This window comes from Patagioenas fasciata, chromosome 4, assembly GCF_037038585.1.
Source record: "Patagioenas fasciata isolate bPatFas1 chromosome 4, bPatFas1.hap1, whole genome shotgun sequence".
In the NCBI taxonomy this organism is placed as follows: Eukaryota; Metazoa; Chordata; class Aves; order Columbiformes; family Columbidae; genus Patagioenas; species Patagioenas fasciata.
Window position 1 is genome coordinate 29405 of NC_092523.1, and position 22708 is coordinate 52112.

Here is a 22708-nt window from a genome sequence, read left to right on the forward strand (position 1 = left end):
CCGCCTGGTCGCCCTTGCTTTGGACTACCATGCTGTAGACGACAAAGAGGTGGAGCTACCGCCTGTAAAACACAAAGGACGGTCATACCTGCACCGGCAGCACGAGACCTGAAACCAGCTGATGCTTCAACCTGGCGCTCGTTGCTCGCCTTGCCCGAGGACCTGTGGTGCGGATACCCAGCGTTCCTCTTTACTTTGCACCTATTAAACAGATAAAGGATCAAACTTTAATAGAGACACACGTCACATCTTTGTACCACTACTCCTGAAGCTCTTACCTCAAACACACACCTCCGCTTCTCCAAAGACTTCTGCTCACGTAGATTAAACGGCTCAAAAGCTGTCAACTGCTGAAGGAGTGGCAGAGAACCTGCACTGAAGAGTCCCTGGACCTGAATGAGCTCCCTGCCTGGGGACTGGAGCTCAAATACCCTGAGCCCCGCCCACCCCCTTCCCACAACCCCCAAGGAAAGGGGAGGGGTCGATAGCCCGGGCTCCACCCACCACCCTTATCAAATTAGCTGGAATCTCACTGGAAATGACAGCACCTGCACGTTATTACTGCTATTGCACCTGCAATAGGACTGAGGATGGATTTCAAGTTATATTTTCCAGGGAGCAGAGAGAAAATGAAATACAATAACTAACACTTCATTTTAATTACGATCAGGAATTCTGCAAAATTGCAAAGCACCTGGAATTAAATCAACAAACAAAACATAATGACAAACATACTTTGTACCACAGCTGCTACTGAACCTTCGCTACTCCTGAAGCTCTTACCTCAAACGAACACCCCTGCTTCTCCAAAGACTTCTGCTCACGTAGATAAAACGGCTCAAAAGCTGCCAACTGCTGAAAGACCGGCAGAGAACCTGCACCGAAGAGTCCCTGGACCTGAATGAGCTCCCTGCCTGGGGACTGGAGCTCAAATACCCTGAGCCCCGCCCACCCCCTTCCCAGGATCCCTGGGAAAAAAGGGGAGGGGTCGATCGCCCCGGGCTCCGCCCACCACCCTTATCAAATTAGCTGAAATCTGACTGGAAATGACAGCACCTGCACGTTATTACTGCTATGGCACCTGCGATGGGACTGAGCATGGATTTCAAGTTACATTTTCCAGGGATCAGACAGAAAATGAAATGCAATACCTAACACTTCATTTTAATTACGATCAGGAATTCTGCAAAATTGCAAAGCACCTAGAATTAAATCAACAAATGAAACATAATGACAAACATACTTTGTACCACAGCTGCTACTGAACCTTTCTACTCCTGAAGCTCTTACCTCAAACGAACACCCCCGCTTCTCCAAAGACTTCTGCTCACGTAGATTAAACGGCTCAAAAGCTGTCGACTGCTGAAGGAGTGGCAGAGAACCTGCACTGAAGAGTCCCTGGACCTGAATGAGCTCCCTGCCTGGGGACTAGAGCTCAAATACCCTGAGCCCCGCCCACGCCCTTCCCATGATCCCTGGGAAAAAGGGAGGGGTCGATCGCCCCGGGCTCCACCCACCACCCTTATCAAATTAGCTGGAATCTCACTGGAAATGACAGCACCTGCACATTATTACTGCTATTGCACCTGCGATGGGACTGAGTATGGATTTCAAGTTACATTTTCCAGGGAGCAGACAGAAAATGAAATACAATACCTAACACTACATTTTAATTGTGATCAGGAATTCTGCAAAATTGCAAAGCACCTAGAATTAAACCAACAAATGAAACATAATGACAAACATTCTTTGTACCACAGCTGCTACTGAACTTTTTCTACTCCTGAAGCTCTTACCTCAAACGAACACCCCCGCTTCTCCAAAGACTTCTGCTCACGTAGATTAAACGGCTCAAAAGCTGTCGACTGCTGAAGGAGTGGCAGAGAACCTGCACTGAAGAGTCCCTGGACCTGAATGAGCTCCCTGCCTGGGGACTAGAGCTCAAATACCCTGAGCCCCGCCCACCCCCTTCCCATGATCCCTGGGAAAAGGGGAGGGGTCGATCGCCCCGGGCTCCGCCCACCACCCTTATCAAATTAGCTGGAATCTCACTGGAAATGACAGCACCTGCACGTTATTACTGCTATTGCACCTGCGATGGGACTGAGTATGGATTTCAAGTTACATTTTCCAGGGAGCAGAGAGAAAATGAAATACAATAACTAACACTTCATTTTAATTACGATCAGGAATTCTGCAAATTTGCAAAGCACCTAGAATTAAATCAACAAATGAAACATAATGACAAACATTCTTTGTACCACAGCTGCTACTGAACCTTCGCTACTCCTGAAGCTCTTACCTCAAACGAACACCCCCGCTTCTCCAAAGACTTCTGCTCACGTAGATAAAACGGCTCAAAAGCTGTCGACTGCTGAAGGAGTGGCAGAGAACCTGCACTGAAGAGTCCCTGGACCTGAATGAGCTCCCTGCCTGGGGACTGGAGCTCAAATACCCTGAGCCCCGCCCACGCCCTTCCCACAATCCCTGGGGAAAGGGGAGGGGTCGATCGCCCTGGGTGCCGCCCACCACCCTTATCGAATTAGCTGGAATCTGACTGGAAATGACAGCACCTGCACGTTGTTACTGCTATTGCACCTGCGATGCGACTGAGTACGGATGTTAACTTAGATTTTCTAGGAATTAGATTGAAATTGAGATACAATATTTATATTACTAATAAAATTGTGTATTCAAATTTCCTACAAAAAAGGGGCAGAGCTCAGTATCAAATATCAGAGGTCAGCGGCCAAGGGTCCGAGGTCAACGCTCTTATGTCAAGGATCAAAAGTGGAGGGTCGTGGCTCAAAGGTGAGACTTTGAGGGTCAGAGGGTCAGACTCAAAATACGGGGGTCAAAAGTCTACTGTCGGAGATCCGAGGTCAAAGGTGAATGGTCGAGGTCAAATGTCGAGGGTCAGAGAGTAAAGGTCAGAACTCAAAGATCAGAGTGAAGGGTCAAATGACAGAGAACAAGGGTGGGGTCAGAAGTTGAAGGTAAATATGTCAAAGGTCATGAAGTCAAATGGCAAGGGTCACGGGTCATAACTGGGAGGTCAAAGGTCAAGGGTCGGGGCGCAGAGGTCAAATATTGGGATAAAAGCTCAAATGGGGGTCAAGATGCTGCGGTCGGTGTCAAAGGCCAATGATCAAAGGTCAACTGTCAGAGGTGATGCGGTGGAGGGTCAGGGTCGAGAGGTCAAGTGTGAGGGCTCAAAGGTCACAGGTCGACTGTCAGGCATCAAAAGGCGGTGGTAGAAATTCAGAGGTCATGGGTCACAGATCGGAATGCAAAGGTCGGAAGTCCAGGGTGACTGTCAAAGAACACAGGTCAAAGGTCGGGACCAAAAGACAAATGTCGAGACGAATATCAGAGGTCCTGGGTCGGGTGAAGGGTCAAATGTCAAGAATCAAAGGTTAAAGATCAGCGATCAGAGGTCAAGGATTGGATGTCAGAGTCAAGGCTCACAAGTTCTCTACAGGCCTCTGTCAGACTGGGTCAGGCCCTGTCAAACCCATTGAGCCTCTGTCAGTCACCATTGAGCTCCCTCAGGCTGTGCTAGCCCTTGTCAGGCTCTGTTCCTCTTTGTCACTCTTTGTCTGGCCTTATCGATCTTTGTTATGCTCTATGGGGCTCTGTCGGACCCTGTCGACGTCTGTTGCTCTTTATTGAGCTTTCTCAGGCTCTGTCAGATTTTTGTCGATCTTACTCGTGGTTTGCTGAGCTTTACGAGCTCTATCGGAATTCGTTGGGCTCTCTCACGCTTTATTGGGCTGTCTCTGTTTCGGTTGAACTCTGTTGGTTTCTGTCGGGGGTGGGGGGCGTGGTTTCTGAGCGAAGTTCGCGGACTCTGAACCGGGGGCTCCGTCTGCGTTCCCCCTGGGTCCGAGAGCGTCCCCGCTCGCCCGCGATCCCGGGAACTGATACGACCCTCGGAGGGTGGAGGAGAACCCGCTTTCTCCCGTTTAGGAGTACGCAAAAAGGGGGACGGGTGGTGGTTTGACGCCAGCCTAGGAGCATGGGGGCTCCTTACGGGCGTCCTGGAGTCTCCCGGGTACTGGGAAAGGAACCGGGGAACCCCCGAACCGTTTGGAGGGGTCTTCGGGTGATGCTCCCGCTCAGATCGAGACGCCTTTGTGATTCCTGAAGAGTAGTCCCCTCCCTGTCCTTCCGGCCTCACACTGTATCCCCCGCTGTATCATTGGCTCCCAAGGACAGGAGGCCCCATGGCATCCTTACGGTCTCCCCCAGCCCCTATACACTCTGTTCATACCCCTCCTGAACCCCGCTTTCGACACCAGGGATGGGGCTGTGTCCCCGGACGACGCCCCGGCCTGTCCCCCAGAGAGCTGTGACGGTGGGAAAATCCATCGCTTTAATGGAAGGGGGGAGGGGGGAGCGCGAGGGGGAAAAATCATGGACTCCACGCAATCCAATATGAATTCGGGCAAAGCCATTTATTACAGAAACAAGCCTCCTTGTATATGCGGTTATTTCTCGATCACACGTCCACGCTCCGAGCGTGCGGTAGCCGATGGGACGCTGTTTGTGTTCGCGAGCTGTCGGCGCACCCGAGTCTCGCTGCTCGTGGGTCTGTTGATTTACGTGGTGTTTTCGGCTTTCCGAGGTGGCCTTCAAGTTCCTTTGTGCCTTGCTAGTTCAGTAACGAATCTCCGTCTCGTAGAAACCCGTCGGCACGGTAACTTCAAGAAAATCCCTCGACTCTCCCTGTTTATTTTTGAACCGGCCTAGCCTTGTTTACGACATGCTGATTCGTCTTTGAAATACGCTGCAGCGTACAACGTAGGATTACCGACATAAGTAAGGCTTAACTGCATCATATGTAATTGTAATGAATAAGATCAAACAAATATCCAGCAATTTCCAAGCTTTGAAAACATTTGTCAAAGCCTAATTCTACTATAACAATCTCATTAACGTGCTGATGTAATTTGTCAAAACTGCTATGAATAGATTGCGAACAATCAGACGAGTTTATATGACATATTCTCTCAAATTCTTCACTACCGTGGCCTAGCGTGCAAAGTAAAAGATCTACGGGGAATCGGGCGGCGTGAAAAACGCGGCGTCCGCGGAAGAAGGAGTAACGGTGAAAACTATTGTGCGCCTGGCTGCGCGAACGGGAAGATGTTTGGAAACGGACGCGGTGGGGTGTCTTTTACTGTTCGCTCAGCGGAAGGGGTGTGTTTGATCGACGAATGGATTTTTTTCTCCCGATACGTGGGAGGAAATAGGGACTGAACTGTGGGAAGCGGTCACGATGTGGAAGCGGGAGGCTCACGACCTCACGGGGCCCTGGCGGGAGGTCGGGCGACTGATGCGGGAAGTCTCGGAGGAGCCGGAGCTGTGCACCGTCGCCTCGGAGCCGTCCGCCGTGAACTGCCCCCCCTCAGAGAACTCCGAAAAATTGATACCGCTGGTATGTCCCGTATCAGATTTGGAGTTCTGGAGCGCAGAGCAAATCGTGCGCTCTGAACCGTTTAAGCCGTTCCCTGCCTCCGACAACGAATGGCATTGACCTGCGAGTTTCGACGAGCCGGGACGACTTAATCCGTCTGACGTGGCTTTGCCGGAGCGCCCGATGGAGCGCCGGGGTGGAGCGCCGCGGAATCGCCCTTACTTCCGAGAGGAGACTCGTGTGCGTGGACTGAATGACTTACTGAGACGGCGAGAGAGACATATGCGAGAAGTTCTAAAAGCTAAGAAACCGTTGATGGCGACAACGGCAAAACTTTGCAATTAATAGCGTATGAAAACGTATCATATGCGATTAAGGACGGGTGAGAGGCAAGTAACAGGGAATGTAAAAACGTGGAAAATGAGAATGGCAGGAGGCGGAACTGGACCTCTCTCCTGAGGAGCTCTGAATTAAAGAAGAGGGAATACAAAAATGGGCTAGACAATGTACAAAGGATGGGATGTGGTCTCTGCTTCTGTAAAAGAAGCAGATGAATATTTGAGAGCGGTAGACAAAAAAAGGCTAGACACTGGATGGGCGGATAGGTTTACGAATACACGTCGACTTACTGATCCGCGGAGAAACGTGATGGAAATGTATATCGGTGATAGTAACGATAATTTGGGTGCTGCCCCTGTGCGTTATGGCTGAGATACTCCTTGATATCGCTCTTATAATGCAGTGCAATGCTGGCGAGGGGTAATCGTAGATGCGACCGTTGAAGGGTCTATGTTAGCTGATGGTATTATAGCGATGCCGCTGCACGTAGATAACAGAGGACAAAGGCGGTTGTCGCCCTTTGATTGGAAAAACGTTGATAAATTGCAAATTGCAGAAATGCAATAGGGTAAGGACAATAAATATATGATGCAGCAAATGCATTAATTTTTTTACGAGGCAAGTACGGAATCCAACAAATCTTAAATGCATTCATGAAGTTACTCGGTCCCCCAATGGGGTATTTGCTGTTCTTGGGCAAGTGGCAGGGGAAGGTGGAACTGGCAGGATTAGAAAATGTTAATTTACCAGCGGGTCATCCCTTACGATTACCTACCGCTGAGCGACTGCTAGGTCGTGGGAGATAGGCGGATGGTGCTGCTCTGGCGGAGCTTCGTCCGAGGATTTTGCGGCGGGGGCTGGCTCTGGCAGCAGTGAAAGAAACGCCAAATATATGTAACCCTGTGCTACCGTATTCTACAATAAAGCAGGGTCCTGAGGAACCATACATGAAGTTTGTGGACCATTAAAAAGAAGCTATACATGCTTCTCCTAACCTGACTCCAGAGGCAAAACCTGCTGTATGGAAATATCCGGCCGTGATGAATGCGAACGCCCGATGCCGACGGAAATTAGCCGGCTAGGGAAAAACTGCTTCTGCGACGCAGACCATGGGAGCTTGGACACGAGTAACGATGGTGCGATGGGAGGTAGAAAAACGAAAAATACACACCCGAGCCCACACTGAGGCCTCGGCGGCAGCGCTTTAGCCTGCGATGAAAACCAAAGGCGTTGTTCTGCGGCCTAGCGTGTTTTACTTACGGACAGACGAGACATCTGAAAAGAAACTGCCCACGGTACACTTAACGGCATTACAAAAATGGCATAATTGCCAAATTAATTGTGTAGCACATTCTCTTTATATTGTGGCAGTTGTACAAATAATATGTAGAGCGCATCTGCGGCAAGTTTCCAATGCCTTGTTGTTTGAAGCGTTATTAGATTTGTGAAACGTGTGAGATTATAGGACAGCACCAGTAATTATAATGCATATAAAAAGCCACTCTAACCTACCAGGTGCTCTAGTTGACGGAAACAACATTATATACAAATTTGTAGCGATGACAAATGTATCTCCTTATGAACGAGCCAGACACGCTCACGAATACTTCCATCGATCCTCGGCGTCGCTCCGAACGTGCTTCACGCTGACCGAGGAACGAGCTGGATCCGTTACGACAGCTTGTCCTCATTGAGCCGACGTAATGCCGTTGCGACAAAAGGCGGTAAATCCTCGGGGCTTGCGACCGGATCAGTTATATCAAACTAATATGACTGAATTTGCACCATTTGGCCAACAAAAGTACATTCGTGTGTCCATACACACCTGTTCAGGACTGCTGCATCAGTCCTCAGCAAACGCAAAAGTGGTAGAGCATCATTTATTACAATCTCTTGCTCTCAAGAGTGTTCCTACACAGATCAAAACAGATAAGAGTCCCGCCTACCGTTCTGACACACTTGCAACCTTCCTCGTCTTGTGGAAGGTACAACACCTGGTCAAAGTCCCTTATAATTCTACTGGCCAAGCAATAATGGAATGTGCACACCGCACCCTGAAAAATGTTTTGTCTGTTTTGATAAAACAAGAGGGAATTGATGTGAGTCCAGAAGAAGCTTTTATGAACGCATTGTATGTACTGAACTGGCTTAATCCTAAAAGTAACACTGAAATGGAACCTGTTGTTATGCACCATATAAAAAATGTCAAAGATTTTTCTGAAAATGTACCTAAGGTTAGTGTGTTTAAAGTGACAACACAAAGATAGGAAGGTCCTATGTCATTAATAACCTGGATAAGGGGATATCCTTGTGTTTCTAAAAGTAACCATAAAAATGGATGCCAGTAAAGTAGGACAGACATTGGCGACCTAACAAAGAAAAATCCAATTGCAACAATGACAACCCTTAACCTTACAAGTGTTATTACTTTTAGCAAAAGATGTAGCCAATGTTGACAATCACACTTCATAAAATAGAGCTGCACTGAATTTTTCGATATTAGCCATGGTCACAGTTATGAAGAGTTTAATTGTAACTGCAGTTGGAAATTTTATTTAATATAATATTAACAATACGCCACAAACACAGTGTGAAATACAGGGTAAGAACATTAAGATTTATACAGTTACAATTACCAAGAACAGACCTGTTTTGAACGCTCTTTTTAAGCATCGAGAACATCCAACTGCAAATACCCAACATCTTCTATTACTCTGATGTTCTGCAAATCTTAAAACATAAAAATATAAAAGACAGGGAGATGTACCGGCAGAGTCCCCCCCTTCCAGATGGATGGAGCTGTCACCAGCCAGACTGAGAGATGAAGCCAGAGACAAAAAAATACAAACGAGCCCCATGAGGTGGTAACAATGAACGAGCAAGCGCCGGGCACGCGCGTGCAGAGCGCGTGGACAGTACACGCAGCATATCACGTTATTGCACGGCACATGTTACAAACAATCACATTGTTGCTAGGCACTTGGACAGGGCAGCTTTGGTATAAAGCCAGCCCCGGCCGACAACAACGGGAACTCTGCGAACATCGCATCGGTGAGTGGGGTTCCGTCGCTCGCATGGTAAAGCAACGATTCGGTCCAACGGCAATAGCTGAGTCTGGGGTCTTCGTGATTCTCAGCGGATCCTTTCCACGGACCTCAGACAGGTCTTCACTTTGTGCAGTTGGAGATACTGTTTTCAGTCATATTAACAATGCGGTCGCCTAAAAAGAAAAAAGAAATTGTTAACATGCTCAGTGAAAAAACAGCACGCTACAGAAAACATTGGTCACCAATGCTCTTGGCTGTGAACGGTAAAACACCAGTGAAGAGCCTGCCCGCCCTCCTACCCATGGCAACTCCATTCCAGATGATGGCAACAACCTCTGCATACACAATTTAGTATATATGAACAAATTAACCACGGATGCCTAGAGCTCAGTCCGCCCACCCCTGACTCTGCAGCTCCGGGCAGAGCAGCTCCGAGCCAAACACGCACACGTGCAGACCGAAGTTCCACAGCACGTTACAGACAACATCACTACAACAGCACCAAAAATGCTCAACAACAAGAAGAACTCCAAGACCAGACCCCACATCGATCAGAAGAACCGGCACAGAGGCAGCAGTGAGGCGAGCAGCCTCTACTGCAACCCCGGAATAAAAAGGAGCCCAACGTCACGGCCCCTTATGAATGGCACTGGCGCAAACACGCAGGGACAGCGCAAGCACAAGAAGCTGCTGCAAGACTCAAAAACTTCAAGATGCTGGGAAGAAGTGCCAGTCCCTGAGACTGGATGGGTAGAGAGCAGAGCTGCCGATGCAGCCCAGAACTACGCCATAAACACAACTGACCAGCGACATCCAAGGCACAAGAACCGTCCATGCTTTCGGCTGCTGATACAAGAAAACCAGCACCCAATTGGCGCTGCGCCAATCGGCACCGGCATTCCAGATCCCGGGATGGCACCCGAGATGCCTGTCGTGCCCCTCGAGCACAACGAGACCCCAGCATCGTCTGACAGGCGCAAGGCAGGCTTCCCGAACTACACGACAACAGACACAGGCTGGAGCTGCCCTGCCCGGCACACCCTGCCATCGCTCTGCAAAGTCCCCAGGGTCTTTTCACCGCCCAAAGGGGACTGTTCCTGGATGGCTCTTTCCCCTATGGGAACTTGAACACCCTCCCTGCGATTCCCAGCCCCTTCCCAGCCCTCGTGTCTCCACTTAGCTTTCAGACGGCCCAGGGACCGAATCCATCTTCGACAGAGCATAACACCACGTGCGCTAACGGGCATCTCCCCGCATCGCCGGGTTCCTCTTCAACATCTACAGTAACATGAGAAAACACACGCTCACCGAGCCGTGCCAGCACACAGTATCGCGGGGTGAACGCCGACCCCTTCCGCAGCACCCACCTCCTGCTAAGTTCCACGGCGTTCCGCTCAGCGTGTGCTGCCTCGGGCGCAGTCAGAAACCCACATCGCTCGTGACGCCTAAGACAGCGAGAAACAAAAGAACCGTAGCGCTTGGAACGAGTCCCCTGCCCCACGCTCCTCCTCGCCCCTACCCCGGCTCACCGCAAACGCTCCTCCAAGTGGAAAGGGCCAAAAAGGAGCCTGCAAAACAAGAAGGAAACGCTGAACCGAGTCACCACGCGACACTGGGCTCCTCAACTCCCACCGCCGCCTCACCTTCTCGGCTGCTGCTGGTCGGCGTGCGGCTTCGCTCCTCCGAGCTCGTCTGCGGCACCTGCAAAAACAAAGGCACCCGCTCGGACGCTGCCCGGAAGCACAGCCTGCCCGCGGACGGGCCCGCCTCCCCCTCCCTTACCTGGGCCGCTCGCCCGCCTGCCCGCCCTTGCTTTGGACTGCCACGCTGTTGACCACAAAGAGGTTCAGCTACCGCCCGTAAAACACAACCTGACTAGGCTCGGGTTACACAAACGGACTTGCACTTCTTTGACTCATTTTAAGCAGAGCCTCTCCTTGGGGAAAAAAAATGCCCACTCTGAGCTCCCGAACACTAGGGAGCCGTGGGGAAACCAGTGAAAGCCAAGACCGACAGCAGCAACGTCAAGTGGAATTTTGCTCCAATTCTGATGGTGCACTTGAAAGCCTCTCTCTGTCCTACCAATGACTGGTCCCTTGTAGGAAGGACAAACTTTCTTACCTGAACAGCCTAAATTGAAGACGCCCGCCCCTCCGGCAACCTGATTGGCTGCCTACGCATATCAACTGCCACTCTCCCGGTCTAGCAGCGCTCCGCCCCTCCAGCCCTCCCGAGCGATCCGATTGGCCCGCTCTGCATCCTCACTCGCCTTCTCGCCGCCCTGCCGGGACCGCCCCTCCCTTTGCCCGCGCGGCTTCCAACTGCCGCGTTTAAAAGGAAACAACAAACCGCGCTCCTTTGCTTGACGCTGAGAAGCGGGGCGGATGCTTACCCACGGCAGAAAAAACCCTTCTATCTTGCATTGCCCTTCGGCATTACAATTGCACAGGTATGAACTCGGTCGGGCTGAGAGGTGAAGCCAGAGACAAAAGAAACCAAAGGAGCCCCATGAGGTGGGAACAATGAACGAAGAAGCGCCGGGCACGCGCGTGCAGAGCGCGTGGACAGTACACTCAGCATATCACGTTATTGCACGGCACATGTTACAAACAATCACATTGTTGCTAGGCACTTGGACAGGGCAGCTTTGGTATAAAGCCAGCCCCGGCCGACAACAACGGGAACTCTGACAATATCGCATCGGTGCGTCGGGTTCCGTCGCTCGCATGGTGTCACGGAGGCACCCCGAGGCTGATTTAAGGGACAACAGGGTCCAAAACAACTTTTATTAAACCAGTGCGAAACAGGGTTTTAACACTCCAAAAGTGACTTAAATATAGGTTCGGGTATCAGTTGAGGAAAATTATTAAGGGGTAACAACTAGTACAACAGGCGGTCCACAGAGTACATACACGTGGCTTCACCCAAAACTATGCTGGAACCACCCTCGAGTCCCAGAGGAGTACACACTTGCCTGAATCCGGTTTCTGGATTATTCTTAGAGAGATAAAGGTAAAGCGTACACTCGCGATTCCGCGAGTGTAAATTTATAATACACTCGCAATTGTGCGAGTGTTTTACTTACGCACGTGGCGGCAAGGCAAGCGGGGTCTCCATCCCGGGGAGGAGGGGTCTCAGCAGCAGAATCTTGCTCGTAGCTCCGAGAGACTGGCAACAACTGGCTCAGTCTCGACGAGAGTCCCGTTTTTATTGGCTGATCAGACCTGACTGTAGGCATTCTAGAAGCTTCTCTGCACCCCCACACCGTGTGTGGGGCGCCCCTGAAGCCTCCAAACACCCCCCACACTGGTCACAGGCGCCCAGCGGCTCACTGGCGCCTCGGCACTCCCTTCTCCTAATGGCCCTAGCCAGGGTGCTCTGGGCCAAACAAAAGAAGCCGTCAGCCTCAAGTAGCAGAGACAGGGAGATGTGCCTACTCCCTCCATATTGAAGGAGGTGGGGGGAGAGAGGGGGGTTTGCATTCTGCCACAATCCACCCCGTGACTACAGTCATGGTCTGATACTTTGGAGTGGTGGTGCAGTCACCTCTTGCCTCCAAAGTAAAAAGGGGACACTTCTGCCGGTGAGCCCTAATGTCCACTGTGGATCACCGTATCTCATGGGTTGACTTACCCCTGCAACGCCGTTATTAATAACAATCAACAATAGAACTGAAATAATTAGAACAATCAACAATTGCCCAAGGTAATTATTGAGTCCCAAACATCAGTCACAGTTCGTTAGTGTTTCCATTCCTGTGACTGCCTTCCTTCTGAATGGCTTGCATCTGGATTCTCTTCCATCTCTTGCTGGTGATAGCTGGATCCCTTTCCACCCCGTCATTGCTGGTGTCGTTTCGTTTCCAAGGCATCTGGATCCTCTTCCACCCCGTCATTGTCCTTTGCCCTGCAAGAAAACACAAGAACAGACCTCGGTCCTCGAGGAGGAACCGGGCTTTCAGGGTTAGTAGTCTGGAACTATCCACCGAGCACTAATACGGTGGGTTTTCCCATTCTCATCAAGGGCTTCCCAGGCATATAACCCTCTGGGTTTTGCTAGAGTCATGGGTACAATACCAATAGATGGTAATTTCACCATGACAGGCTGGCCCACTTGTATTTTTGAGGAATGCTCTTCCTCTGTGTTGGTTGTCAAGTTGCTGTCTGTCAATGGCTTTTCAGGACAGAACGCCCTGATTTTGGGGCTCCCATAACTTCCCCAGCGGTTATTGACAAGGAAGACAGCTTGTTGATTCCATTTGGCAGCGAGGGTTCCATCCTTTGCATGTCCTTTTACCCAACCCACACTCAAAGGTCGTGACCTGCCAATTTCTAATAGTCTTTGCCAATCTTCAGCTCTCCACACTTTGGTGCGATTTACTTCCCATTGGTTAGATTCCCATTGGCATATCCATTCAGTGGCACCCTTATAGGTTGCATAGGAATCAGTGTAAATCATGGAGGCTCCTCCTTCTGCTGCTAATAGAAGAGCACGCAGTTCTCCTACTTGAGCACTACCTTCCCCCTCCTCTGTTATTCTTTTTCCAGTAGCAATCTCCAATGCTGCTGCCTTGTACTGCCAGTTTGTCCCTACCCGATGGGCTGATGCATCAGTGAACCAGACTCCTTGTGTGTCTGAGTCCTGAGTTAGCTTAGGTGCTTCTTTAATAGGAGAGGGTTTATAAGGCAGGCTCAACAGGGCCGGATCAGCGTTCACAGGTTGTTGAAGTTTTGAAACTTTTACAGAACCCTCCTTTAGTAGCAACAATTGGCTAACTCCCTCTAAATAGGCGTACCATTTTCGCACTGTTGCTTTCTGTGCCACCCCCTCAGGGGGCGGTAACCCTTTAAGGATTGAATTCAACAGAGGGAAAGGGCCTTGTACAATAACTTCCTGTGACGTACACAGTTTCTCTGCCTCCTTAACTGCTCGGGTAAGTGAGAGAAGCCCCTTCTCCCACTCCGAATATCGTTGTTCAGCTCCCTTAAATGCGGTGGAAGAGAACAACAAAGGTCTAGCTGGCCCTGTTGGACCCCTTTGGAATATGGCACAATAGGAGGCATGTTCTGCAAACCCCCATTCCACTCTCAATGGGTCTTGTGGATGTAGTGGGCCCAATTTCTGATAGGTTTTAAGTTCATCTTTTAGAACATTAAGGGCCTCTGTATGTTGTAGAGTCCAATTCCATTTCTTGTTTTTTCGGAGTAGGTCATATAGGGGACGGGCAATCACTGAGAATCCTGGGATATGTTTTCTCCAGTACCCTAATGTACCCAACAGGCATTGTAGGTCCGCTTTGCTGTTTGGGGTGTGTCCCTTGTCTATAGTAGCCAGAACATCATCAGGCACTGCTATGGCTCCTCCTATCCACCAAGCCCCTAGGAATTTAACTTCCTGGCTGGGACCCTGGCACTTGGACGGTGGAATATCTAATCCGTTCTGTGTTAATAAATTCCAAAGAGTTTCTGCTACTTGCCCCACCTGTTCCTTATTGTTTCCACCCACTAAGATGTCATCTATATATTGATATATGCAAATGCCTGAGGGTACCTGTACAGTGTCAATGAGTGCAGCAAGGGCATTGTGGGCAATAGTAGGAGAGTGTTTGTACCCCTGAGGAAGCCGATTAAAAGTGTATTGCTTCCCTTCCCAGGTAAAAGCAAATTGTGGCTTGTCTTCTTCCCTTAGGGGAATCATGAAGAACATATCTTTAACATCTAAAGCAGCCATCCATGGGTGGGCTGCTGCTTGTATTACAGTCACCACTGAGGCTATGTTTGGGACGGCAGCTGTTAGTGGTGCAGTGTTACTATTCAGTTTTCGATAATCAATAGTTAGGCGCCATCGCCCATCAGGCTTGCGAACGGGCCAAACTGGAGAATTATAGGGAGAATGGGTGCGGCTAATTATTTGTCTTTTTTCAAGATCATTAATAACCTCCGTAATGCCCCGTTTTGCTGCATTTGGCAGGGGGTACTGTGGAGTACAGGTTATTGTAGATGTGGGTAGAGCAGGAGCAAGTTGCAAAATCCTAACGTCAGTAGTTCTTTCGAACTGCAAGGGTGCAGAGGTAAGTGGCAATATTCTAATACGGGCTACCTCCGCTCTGTGGCTTCCAAAGCTCCAAATCTCCCCATTAGGTAAGCACCACCGTCTACCTGCCAAAATATCAAATCCCAATATGTTTGCCTTATAAGGACTCAGGGCAACTTCCACAGCTGTTGTCCGTTTTTCCCCAGGTAGCAAAAGGTGGGTTCGAGCTAAAGGACATCTCTCTGCTACACCTGTTACCCCTACTATATTGATGGCTTTCCTTGATGGTTTAATCCCAAGTTTGTCAGCTTGCCGCCTGTTCAAAACACTGATTTGTGCGCCTGTGTCAATTAGAAATTTCACACTTATTCGCCTTGGACCAACGGGGATATGTATGTATGGTTCTTTATCACTGGACCATTGGCAAGAAAATACAAAGCGGGTGGGGCGGTCCTGCTTCCCATCCGCTTCTACTAGTTTTTTTGGCTCCCTTTGTGAGGATACGAAAGGGTTAATGTTTCGCTTGTCCTCAGGGAGGGGGACGGTTACCGGTGCCTCCTCTTTGTTCTCTGATCTTCCCTCTAAGTATTCCACCAGCTCCTGTAGGTGCTCGGTGGAAAGCTTATATAGCAGTGTTCGGGGCACACCCAGAGCAGCCGCGCGGCGCCAGAGGCTGCTCTGCTGCAAGCTGCTGCTCTGATCTGACCGGCAGCCAAAACGCTTCGGTTTCTGGGACGGGGGGGGCGGCCTCTGAAGAGGCTCGGCTCGGCTCGTCTTCCGGACCGTCCGGCTTCTGCACGGGCCGCCGCTTGGGTCTACCCACCCCATCTCGCGCCCATGTGTAACCACATTGTGTAAAATTTCCGCCCAGGTTAATACATGTTCAGGAGGACTTCGGGGATTTTGCTTATTACGATCAATAGTCCCCTGAATTTTCTCCTTAAGGGACTGGACATATATTTTTAAGGCATCCGGTAATCCTTTAATAAGCAGCCGAAGGTGGACCGGATCCACCGGCGCCGCCACAGGGGGGGACTGCCGGCCCTTTTCATACATTGCTTGTATACAAGCCGCCTTTTGAACTCCCTCAGCAAGATCTGATAAGCCTTTTACAACAATTGCAACTGGCTCCCCACGTTCCCTGGGATCTATACCGCCAGCCCAGTAAGCTACACGAGATGTGATGGACTGATTACCATCCGGACCATCACTTAAAAATACCCCTGGGCCCCAGAAGCCTGTGGCCTCGTCCTTACTCAATAATATCCTATCACCCCCGGTAAGTGAAACGCGCCAAAGATATTCAGTCTCTGTCTCGCCCGGCTTGCGTGAGAATCTAGTTTGTAACTCTCCTAGCTCCAGTCCTGAATATGGCGTGCTATGGGTAGCCGTGCGTGGATTTTTGCCTCGTCCATCCGTATGTGTTTCAGTTCTAATAAGAGGACGCACGTCCTTTGTTTCTACCCCCCCTTCATCGAGAACCGGGGGGGCCGAGGGGCACACCTGAACTGGGGAGACGCTAGAGGAAGTTCTCATATTAATTAACAAAAACTCAAGTTTTTGTTCCGAAAAAACAACTTTCTGTTCTAACAAGCCAAATCTCTGTTCTAACAAATCCGACCGTATGCTTTGCCGCGAAAAGTCCTGCATCAGAGAGTCAAACTTTTCACTTTGTCGCGAAAGGTCCTGCCTAAAAAAGTCAGACTGCTCACTTGGCCGCGAAAGGTCCTGCTTTAAAGAGTCAAACTTTTCGCTTTGCCGCGAAAGGTTTTGTTTTAAAGAATCAAGCTGTTCACTTTGCCGCGAAAGGTTTTGTTTTAAAGAATCAAGCTGTTCACTTTGCCGCGAAAGGTCCTGCTCTAAAGAGTCAAATTGTTCACTTTCCCGCGAAAGGTTTTCCTCCATTCGTTGCTTAATTTTACACAAATCCTGTGCTACCTTTAAGCAAACACCCAAACTGAAACACACCGCGATCCACATTACGGCAAGACCCCAGGTTACTGCAGAGACATTAAACAACCCTCTAAATAATTCCTCCATATCTGATACCCTGCTCGCTGCGCCAAAATTGTCACGGAGGCACCCCGAGGCTGATTTAAGGGACAACAGGGTCCAAAACAACTTTTATTAAACCAGTGCGAAACAGGGTTTTAACACTCCAAAAGTGACTTAAATATAGGTTCGGGTATCAGTTGAGGAAAATTATTAAGGGGTAACAACTAGTACAACAGGCGGTCCACAGAGTACATACACGTGGCTTCACCCAAAACTATGCTGGAACCACCCTCGAGTCCCAGAGGAGTACACACTTGCCTGAATCCGGTTTCTGGATTATTCTTAGAGAGATAAAGGTAAAGCGTACACTCGCGATTCCGCGAGTGTAAATTTATAATACACTCGCAATTGTGCGAGTGTTTTACTTACGCACGTGGCGGCAAGGCAAGCGGGGTCTCCATCCCGGGGAGGAGGGGTCTCAGCAGCAGAATCTTGCTCGTAGCTCCGAGAGACTGGCAACAACTGGCTCAGTCTCGACGAGAGTCCCGTTTTTATTGGCTGATCAGACCTGACTGTAGGCATTCTAGAAGCTTCTCTGCACCCCCACACCGTGTGTGGGGCGCCCCTGAAGCCTCCAAACACCCCCCACACTGGTCACAGGCGCCCAGCGGCTCACTGACGCCTCGGCACTCCCTTCTCCTAATGGCCCTAGCCAGGGTGCTCTGGGCCAAACAAAAGAAGCCGTCAGCCTCAAGTAGCAGAGACAGGGAGATGTGCCTACTCCCTCCATATTGAAGGAGGTGGGGGGAGAGAGGGGGGTTTGCATTCTGCCACACATGGTAAAGCAACGATTCGGTCCAACGGCAATAGCTGAGTCTGGGGTCTTCGTGATTCTCAGCGGATCCTTTCCACGGACCTCAGACAGGTCTTCACTTTGTGCAGTTGGAGATACTGTTTTCAGTCATATTAACAATGTGGTCGCCTAAAAAGAAAAAAGAAATTGTTAACATGCTCAGTGAAAAAACAGCACGCTACAGAAAACATTAGTCACCAATGCTCTTGGCTGTGAACGGTAAAACACCAGTGAAGAGACTGCCCGCCCTCCTACCCATGGCAACTCCATTCCAGATGATGGCAACAACCTCTGCATACACAATTTAGTATATATGAACAAATTAACCACGGATGCCTAGAGCTCAGTCCGCCCACCCCTGACTCTGCAGCTCCGGGCAGAGCAGCTCCGAGCCAAACACGCACACGTGCAGACCGAAGTTCCACAGCACGTTACAGACAACACCACTACAACAGCACCAAAAATGCTCAACAACAAGAACAACTCCAAGACCAGACCCCACATCGATCAGAAGAACCGGCACAGAGGCAGCAGTGAGGCGAGCAGCCTCTACTGCAACCCCGGAATAAAAAGGAGCCCAACGTCACGGCCCCTTATGAATGGCACTGGCGCAAACACGCAGGGACAGCGCAAGCACAAGAAGCTGCTGCAAGACTCAAAAACTTCAAGATGCTGGGAAGAAGTGCCAGTCCCTGAGACTGGATGGGTAGAGAGCAGAGCTGCCGATGCAGCCCAGAACTACGCCATAAACACAACTGACCAGCGACATCCAAGGCACAAGAACCCTCCACGCTTTCGGCTGCTGATACAAGAAAACCAGCACCCAATTGGCGCTGCGCCAATCGGCACCGGCATTCCAGATCCCGGGATGGCACCCGAGATGCCTGTCGTGCCCCTCGAGCACAACGAGACCCCAGCATCGTCTGACAGGCGCAAGGCAGGCTTCCCGAACTACACGACAACAGACACAGGCTGGAGCTGCCCTGCCTGGCACACCCTGCCATCGCTCTGCAAAGTCCCCAGGGTCTTTTCACCGCCCAAAGGGGACTGTTCCTGGATGGCTCTTTCCCCTATGGGAACTTGAACACCCTCCCTGCGATTCCCAGCCCCTTCCCAGCCCTCGTGTCTCCACTTAGCTTTCAGACGGCCCAGGGACCGAATCCATCTTCGACAGAGCATAACACCACGTGCGCTAACGGGCATCTCCCCGCATCGCCGGGTTCCTCCTCAACATCTACAGTAACACGAGAAAACACACGCTCACCGAGCCGTGCCAGCACACAGTATCGCGGGGTGAACGCCGACCCCTTCCGCAGCACCCACCTCCTGCTAAGTTCCACGGCGTTCCGCTCAGCGTGTGCTGCCTCGGGCGCAGTCAGAAACCCGCATCGCTCGTGACGCCTAAGACAGCGAGAAACAAAAGAACCGTAGCGCTTGGAACGAGTCCCCTGCCCCACGCTCCTCCCCGCCCCTACCCCGGCTCACCGCAAACGCTCCTCCAAGTGCAAAGGGCCAAAAAGGAGCCTGCAAAACAAGAAGGAAACGCTGAACCGAGTCACCACGCGACACTGGGCTCCTCAACTCCCACCGCCGCCTCACCTTCTCGGCTGCTGCTGGTCGGCGTGCGGCTTCGCTCCTCCGAGCTCGTCTGCGGCACCTGCAAAAACAAAGGCACCCGCTCGGACGCTGCCCGGAAGCACAGCCTGCCCGCGGACGGGCCCGCCTCCCCCTCCCTTACCTGGGCCGCTCGCCCGCCTGCCCGCCCTTGCTTTGGACTGCCACGCTGTTGACCACAAAGAGGTTCAGCTACCGCCCGTAAAACACAACCTGACTAGGCTTGGGTTACACAAACGGACTTGCACTTCTTTGACTCATTTTAAGCAGAGCCTCTCCTTGGGGAAAAAAAATGCCCACTCTGAGCTCCCGAACACTAGGGAGCCGTGGGGAAACCAGTGAAAGCCAAGACCGACAGCAGCAACGTCAAGTGGAATTTTGCTCCAATTCTGATGGTGCACTTAAAAGCCTCTCTCTGTCCTACCAATGACTGGTCCCTTGTAGGAAGGACAAACTTTCTTACCTGAACAGCCTAAATTGAAGACGCCCGCCCCTCCGGCAACCTGATTGGCTGCCTACGCACATCAACTGCCACTCTCCCGGTCTAGCAGCGCTCCGCCCCTCCAGCCCTCCCGAGCGATCCGATTGGCCCGCTCTGCATCCTCACTCGCCTTCTCGCCGCCCTGCCGGGACCGCCCCGCCCTTTGCCCACGCGGCTTCCAACTGCCGCGTTTAAAAGGAAACAACAAACCGCGCTCCTTTGCTTGACGCTGAAAAGCGGGGCGGATGCTTACCCACGGCAGAAAAAACCCTTCTATCTTGCATTGCCCTTCGGCATTACAATTGCACAGGTATGAACTCGGTCGGGCTGAGAGGTGAAGCCAGAGACAAAAGAAACCAAACAAGCCCCATTAGGTGGGAACAATGAACGAGCAAGCGCCGGGCACGCGCGTGCAGAGCGCGTGGACAGTACACGCAGCATATCACGTTATTGCACGGCACATGTTACAAACAATCACATTGTTGCTAGGCACTTGGACAGGGCAGCTTTGGTATAAAGCCAGCCCCGGCCGACAACAACGGGAACTCTGCGAACATCGCATTGGTGCGTCGGGTTTCGTCGCTCGCATGGTAAAGCAACGATTCGGTCCAACAGCAATAGCTGAGTCTGGGGTCTTCGTGATTCTCAGCGGATCCTTTCCACGGACCTCAGACAGGTCTTCACTTTGTGCAGTTGGAGATACTGTTTTCAGTCATATTAACAATGTGGTCGCCTAAAAAGAAAAAAGAAATTGTTAACATGCTCAGTGAAAAAACAGCACGCTACAGAAAACATTAGTCACCAATGCTCTTGGCTGTGAACGGTAAAACACCAGTGAAGAGCCTGCCCGCCCTCCTACCCATGGCAACTCCATTCCAGATGATGGTAACAACCTATGCATACACAATTTAGTATATATGAACAAATTAACCACGGATGCCTAGAGCTCAGTCCGCCCACCCCTGACTCTGCAGCTCCGGGCAGAGCAGCTCCGAGCCAAACACGCACACGTGCAGACCGAAGTTCCACAGCACGTTACAGACAACATCACTACAACAGCACCAAAAATGCTCAACAACAAGAAGAACTCCAAGACCAGACCCCACATCGATCAGAAGAACCGGCACAGAGGCAGCAGTGAGGCGAGCAGCCTCTACTGCAACCCCGGAATAAAAAGGAGCCCAACGTCACGGCCCCTTATGAATGGCACTGGCGCAAACACGCAGGGACAGCGCAAGCACAAGAAGCTGCTGCAAGACTCAAAAACTTCAAGATGCTGGGAAGAAGTGCCAGTCCCTGAGACTGGATGGGTAGAGAGCAGAGCTGCCGATGCAGCCCAGAACTACGCCATAAACACAACTGACCAGCGACATCCAAGGCACAAGAACCGTCCACGCTTTCGGCTGCTGATACAAGAAAACCAGCACCCAATTGGCGCTGCGCCAATCGGCACCGGCATTCCAGATCCCGGGATGGCACCCGAGATGCCTGTCGTGCCCCTCGAGCACAACGAGACCCCAGCATCGTCTGACAGGCGCAAGGCAGGCTTCCCGAACTACACGACAACAGACACAGGCTGGAGCTGCCCTGCCCGGCACACCCTGCCATCGCTCTGCAAAGTCCCCAGGGTCTTTTCACCGCCCAAAGGGGACTGTTCCTGGATGGCTCTTTCCCCTATGGGAACTTGAACACCCTCCCTGCGATTCCCAGCCCCTTCCCAGCCCTCGTGTCTCCACTTAGCTTTCAGACGGCCCAGGGACCGAATCCATCTTCGACAGAGCATAACACCACGTGCGCTAACGGGCATCTCCCCGCATCGCCGGGTTCCTCTTCAACACCTACAGTAACACGAGAAAACACACGCTCACCGAGCCGTGCCAGCACACAGTATCGCGGGGTGAACGCCGACCCCTTCCGCAGCACCCACCTCCTGCTAAGTTCCACGGCGTTCCGCTCAGCGTGTGGTACCTCGGGCGCAGTCAGAAACCCGCATCGCTCGTGACGCCTAAGACAGCGAGAAACAAAAGAACCGTAGCGCTTGGAACGAGTCCCCTGCCCCACGCTCCTCCCCGCCCCTACCCCGGCTCACCGCAAACGCTCCTCCAAGTGCAAAGGGCCAAAAAGGAGCCTGCAAAACAAGAAGGAAACGCTGAACCGAGTCACCACGCGACACTGGGCTCCTCAACTCCCACCGCCGCCTCACCTTCTCGGCTGCTGCTGGTCGGCGTGCGGCTTCGCTCCTCCGAGCTCGTCTGCGGCACCTGCAAAAACAAAGGCACCCGCTCGGACGCTGCCCGGAAGCACAGCCTGCCCGCGGACGGGCCCGCCTCCCCCTCCCTTACCTGGGCCGCTCGCCCGCCTGCCCGCCCTTGCTTTGGACTGCCACGCTGTTGACCACAAAGAGGTTCAGCTACCGCCCGTAAAACACAACCTGACTAGGCTTGGGTTACACAAACGGACTTGCACTTCTTTGACTCATTTTAAGCAGAGCCTCTCCTTGGGGAAAAAAAATGCCCACTCTGACCTCCCGAACACTAGGGAGCCGTGGGGAAACCAGTGAAAGCCAAGACCGACAGCAGCAACGTCAAGTGGAATTTCGCTCCAATTCTGATGGTGCACTTGAAAGCCTCTCTCTGTCCTACCAATGACTGGTCCCTTGTAGGAAGGACAAACTTTCTTACCTGAACAGCCTAAATTGAAGACGCCCGCCCCTCCGGCAACCTGATTGGCTGCCTACGCACATCAACTGCCACTCTCCCGGTCTAGCAGCGCTCCGCCCCTCCAGCCCTCCCGAGTGATCCGATTGGCCCGCTCTGCATCCTCACTCGCCTTCTCGCCGCCCTGCCGGGACCGCCCCGCCCTTTGCCCACGCGGCTTCCAACTGCCGCGTTTAAAAGGAAACAACAAACCGCGCTCCTTTGCTTGAC

The 22708-nt window shown here is 51.5% G+C and overlaps 1 long non-coding RNA gene across 1 annotated transcript; it reads right to left on the reverse strand.

Annotated features, from left to right (window-relative positions):
* Positions 1-11577: 11577 nt before the first annotated feature.
* On the reverse strand, positions 11578-17524 carry LOC139827957 (uncharacterized). The gene is made up of 2 exons (XR_011739097.1): positions 17263-17524; positions 11578-12711 (listed from the first exon to the last, which is right to left on the reverse strand). It is a non-coding gene; the product is annotated as an uncharacterized lncRNA (long non-coding RNA).
* Between the last annotated feature and the right edge of the window lie 5184 nt (positions 17525-22708).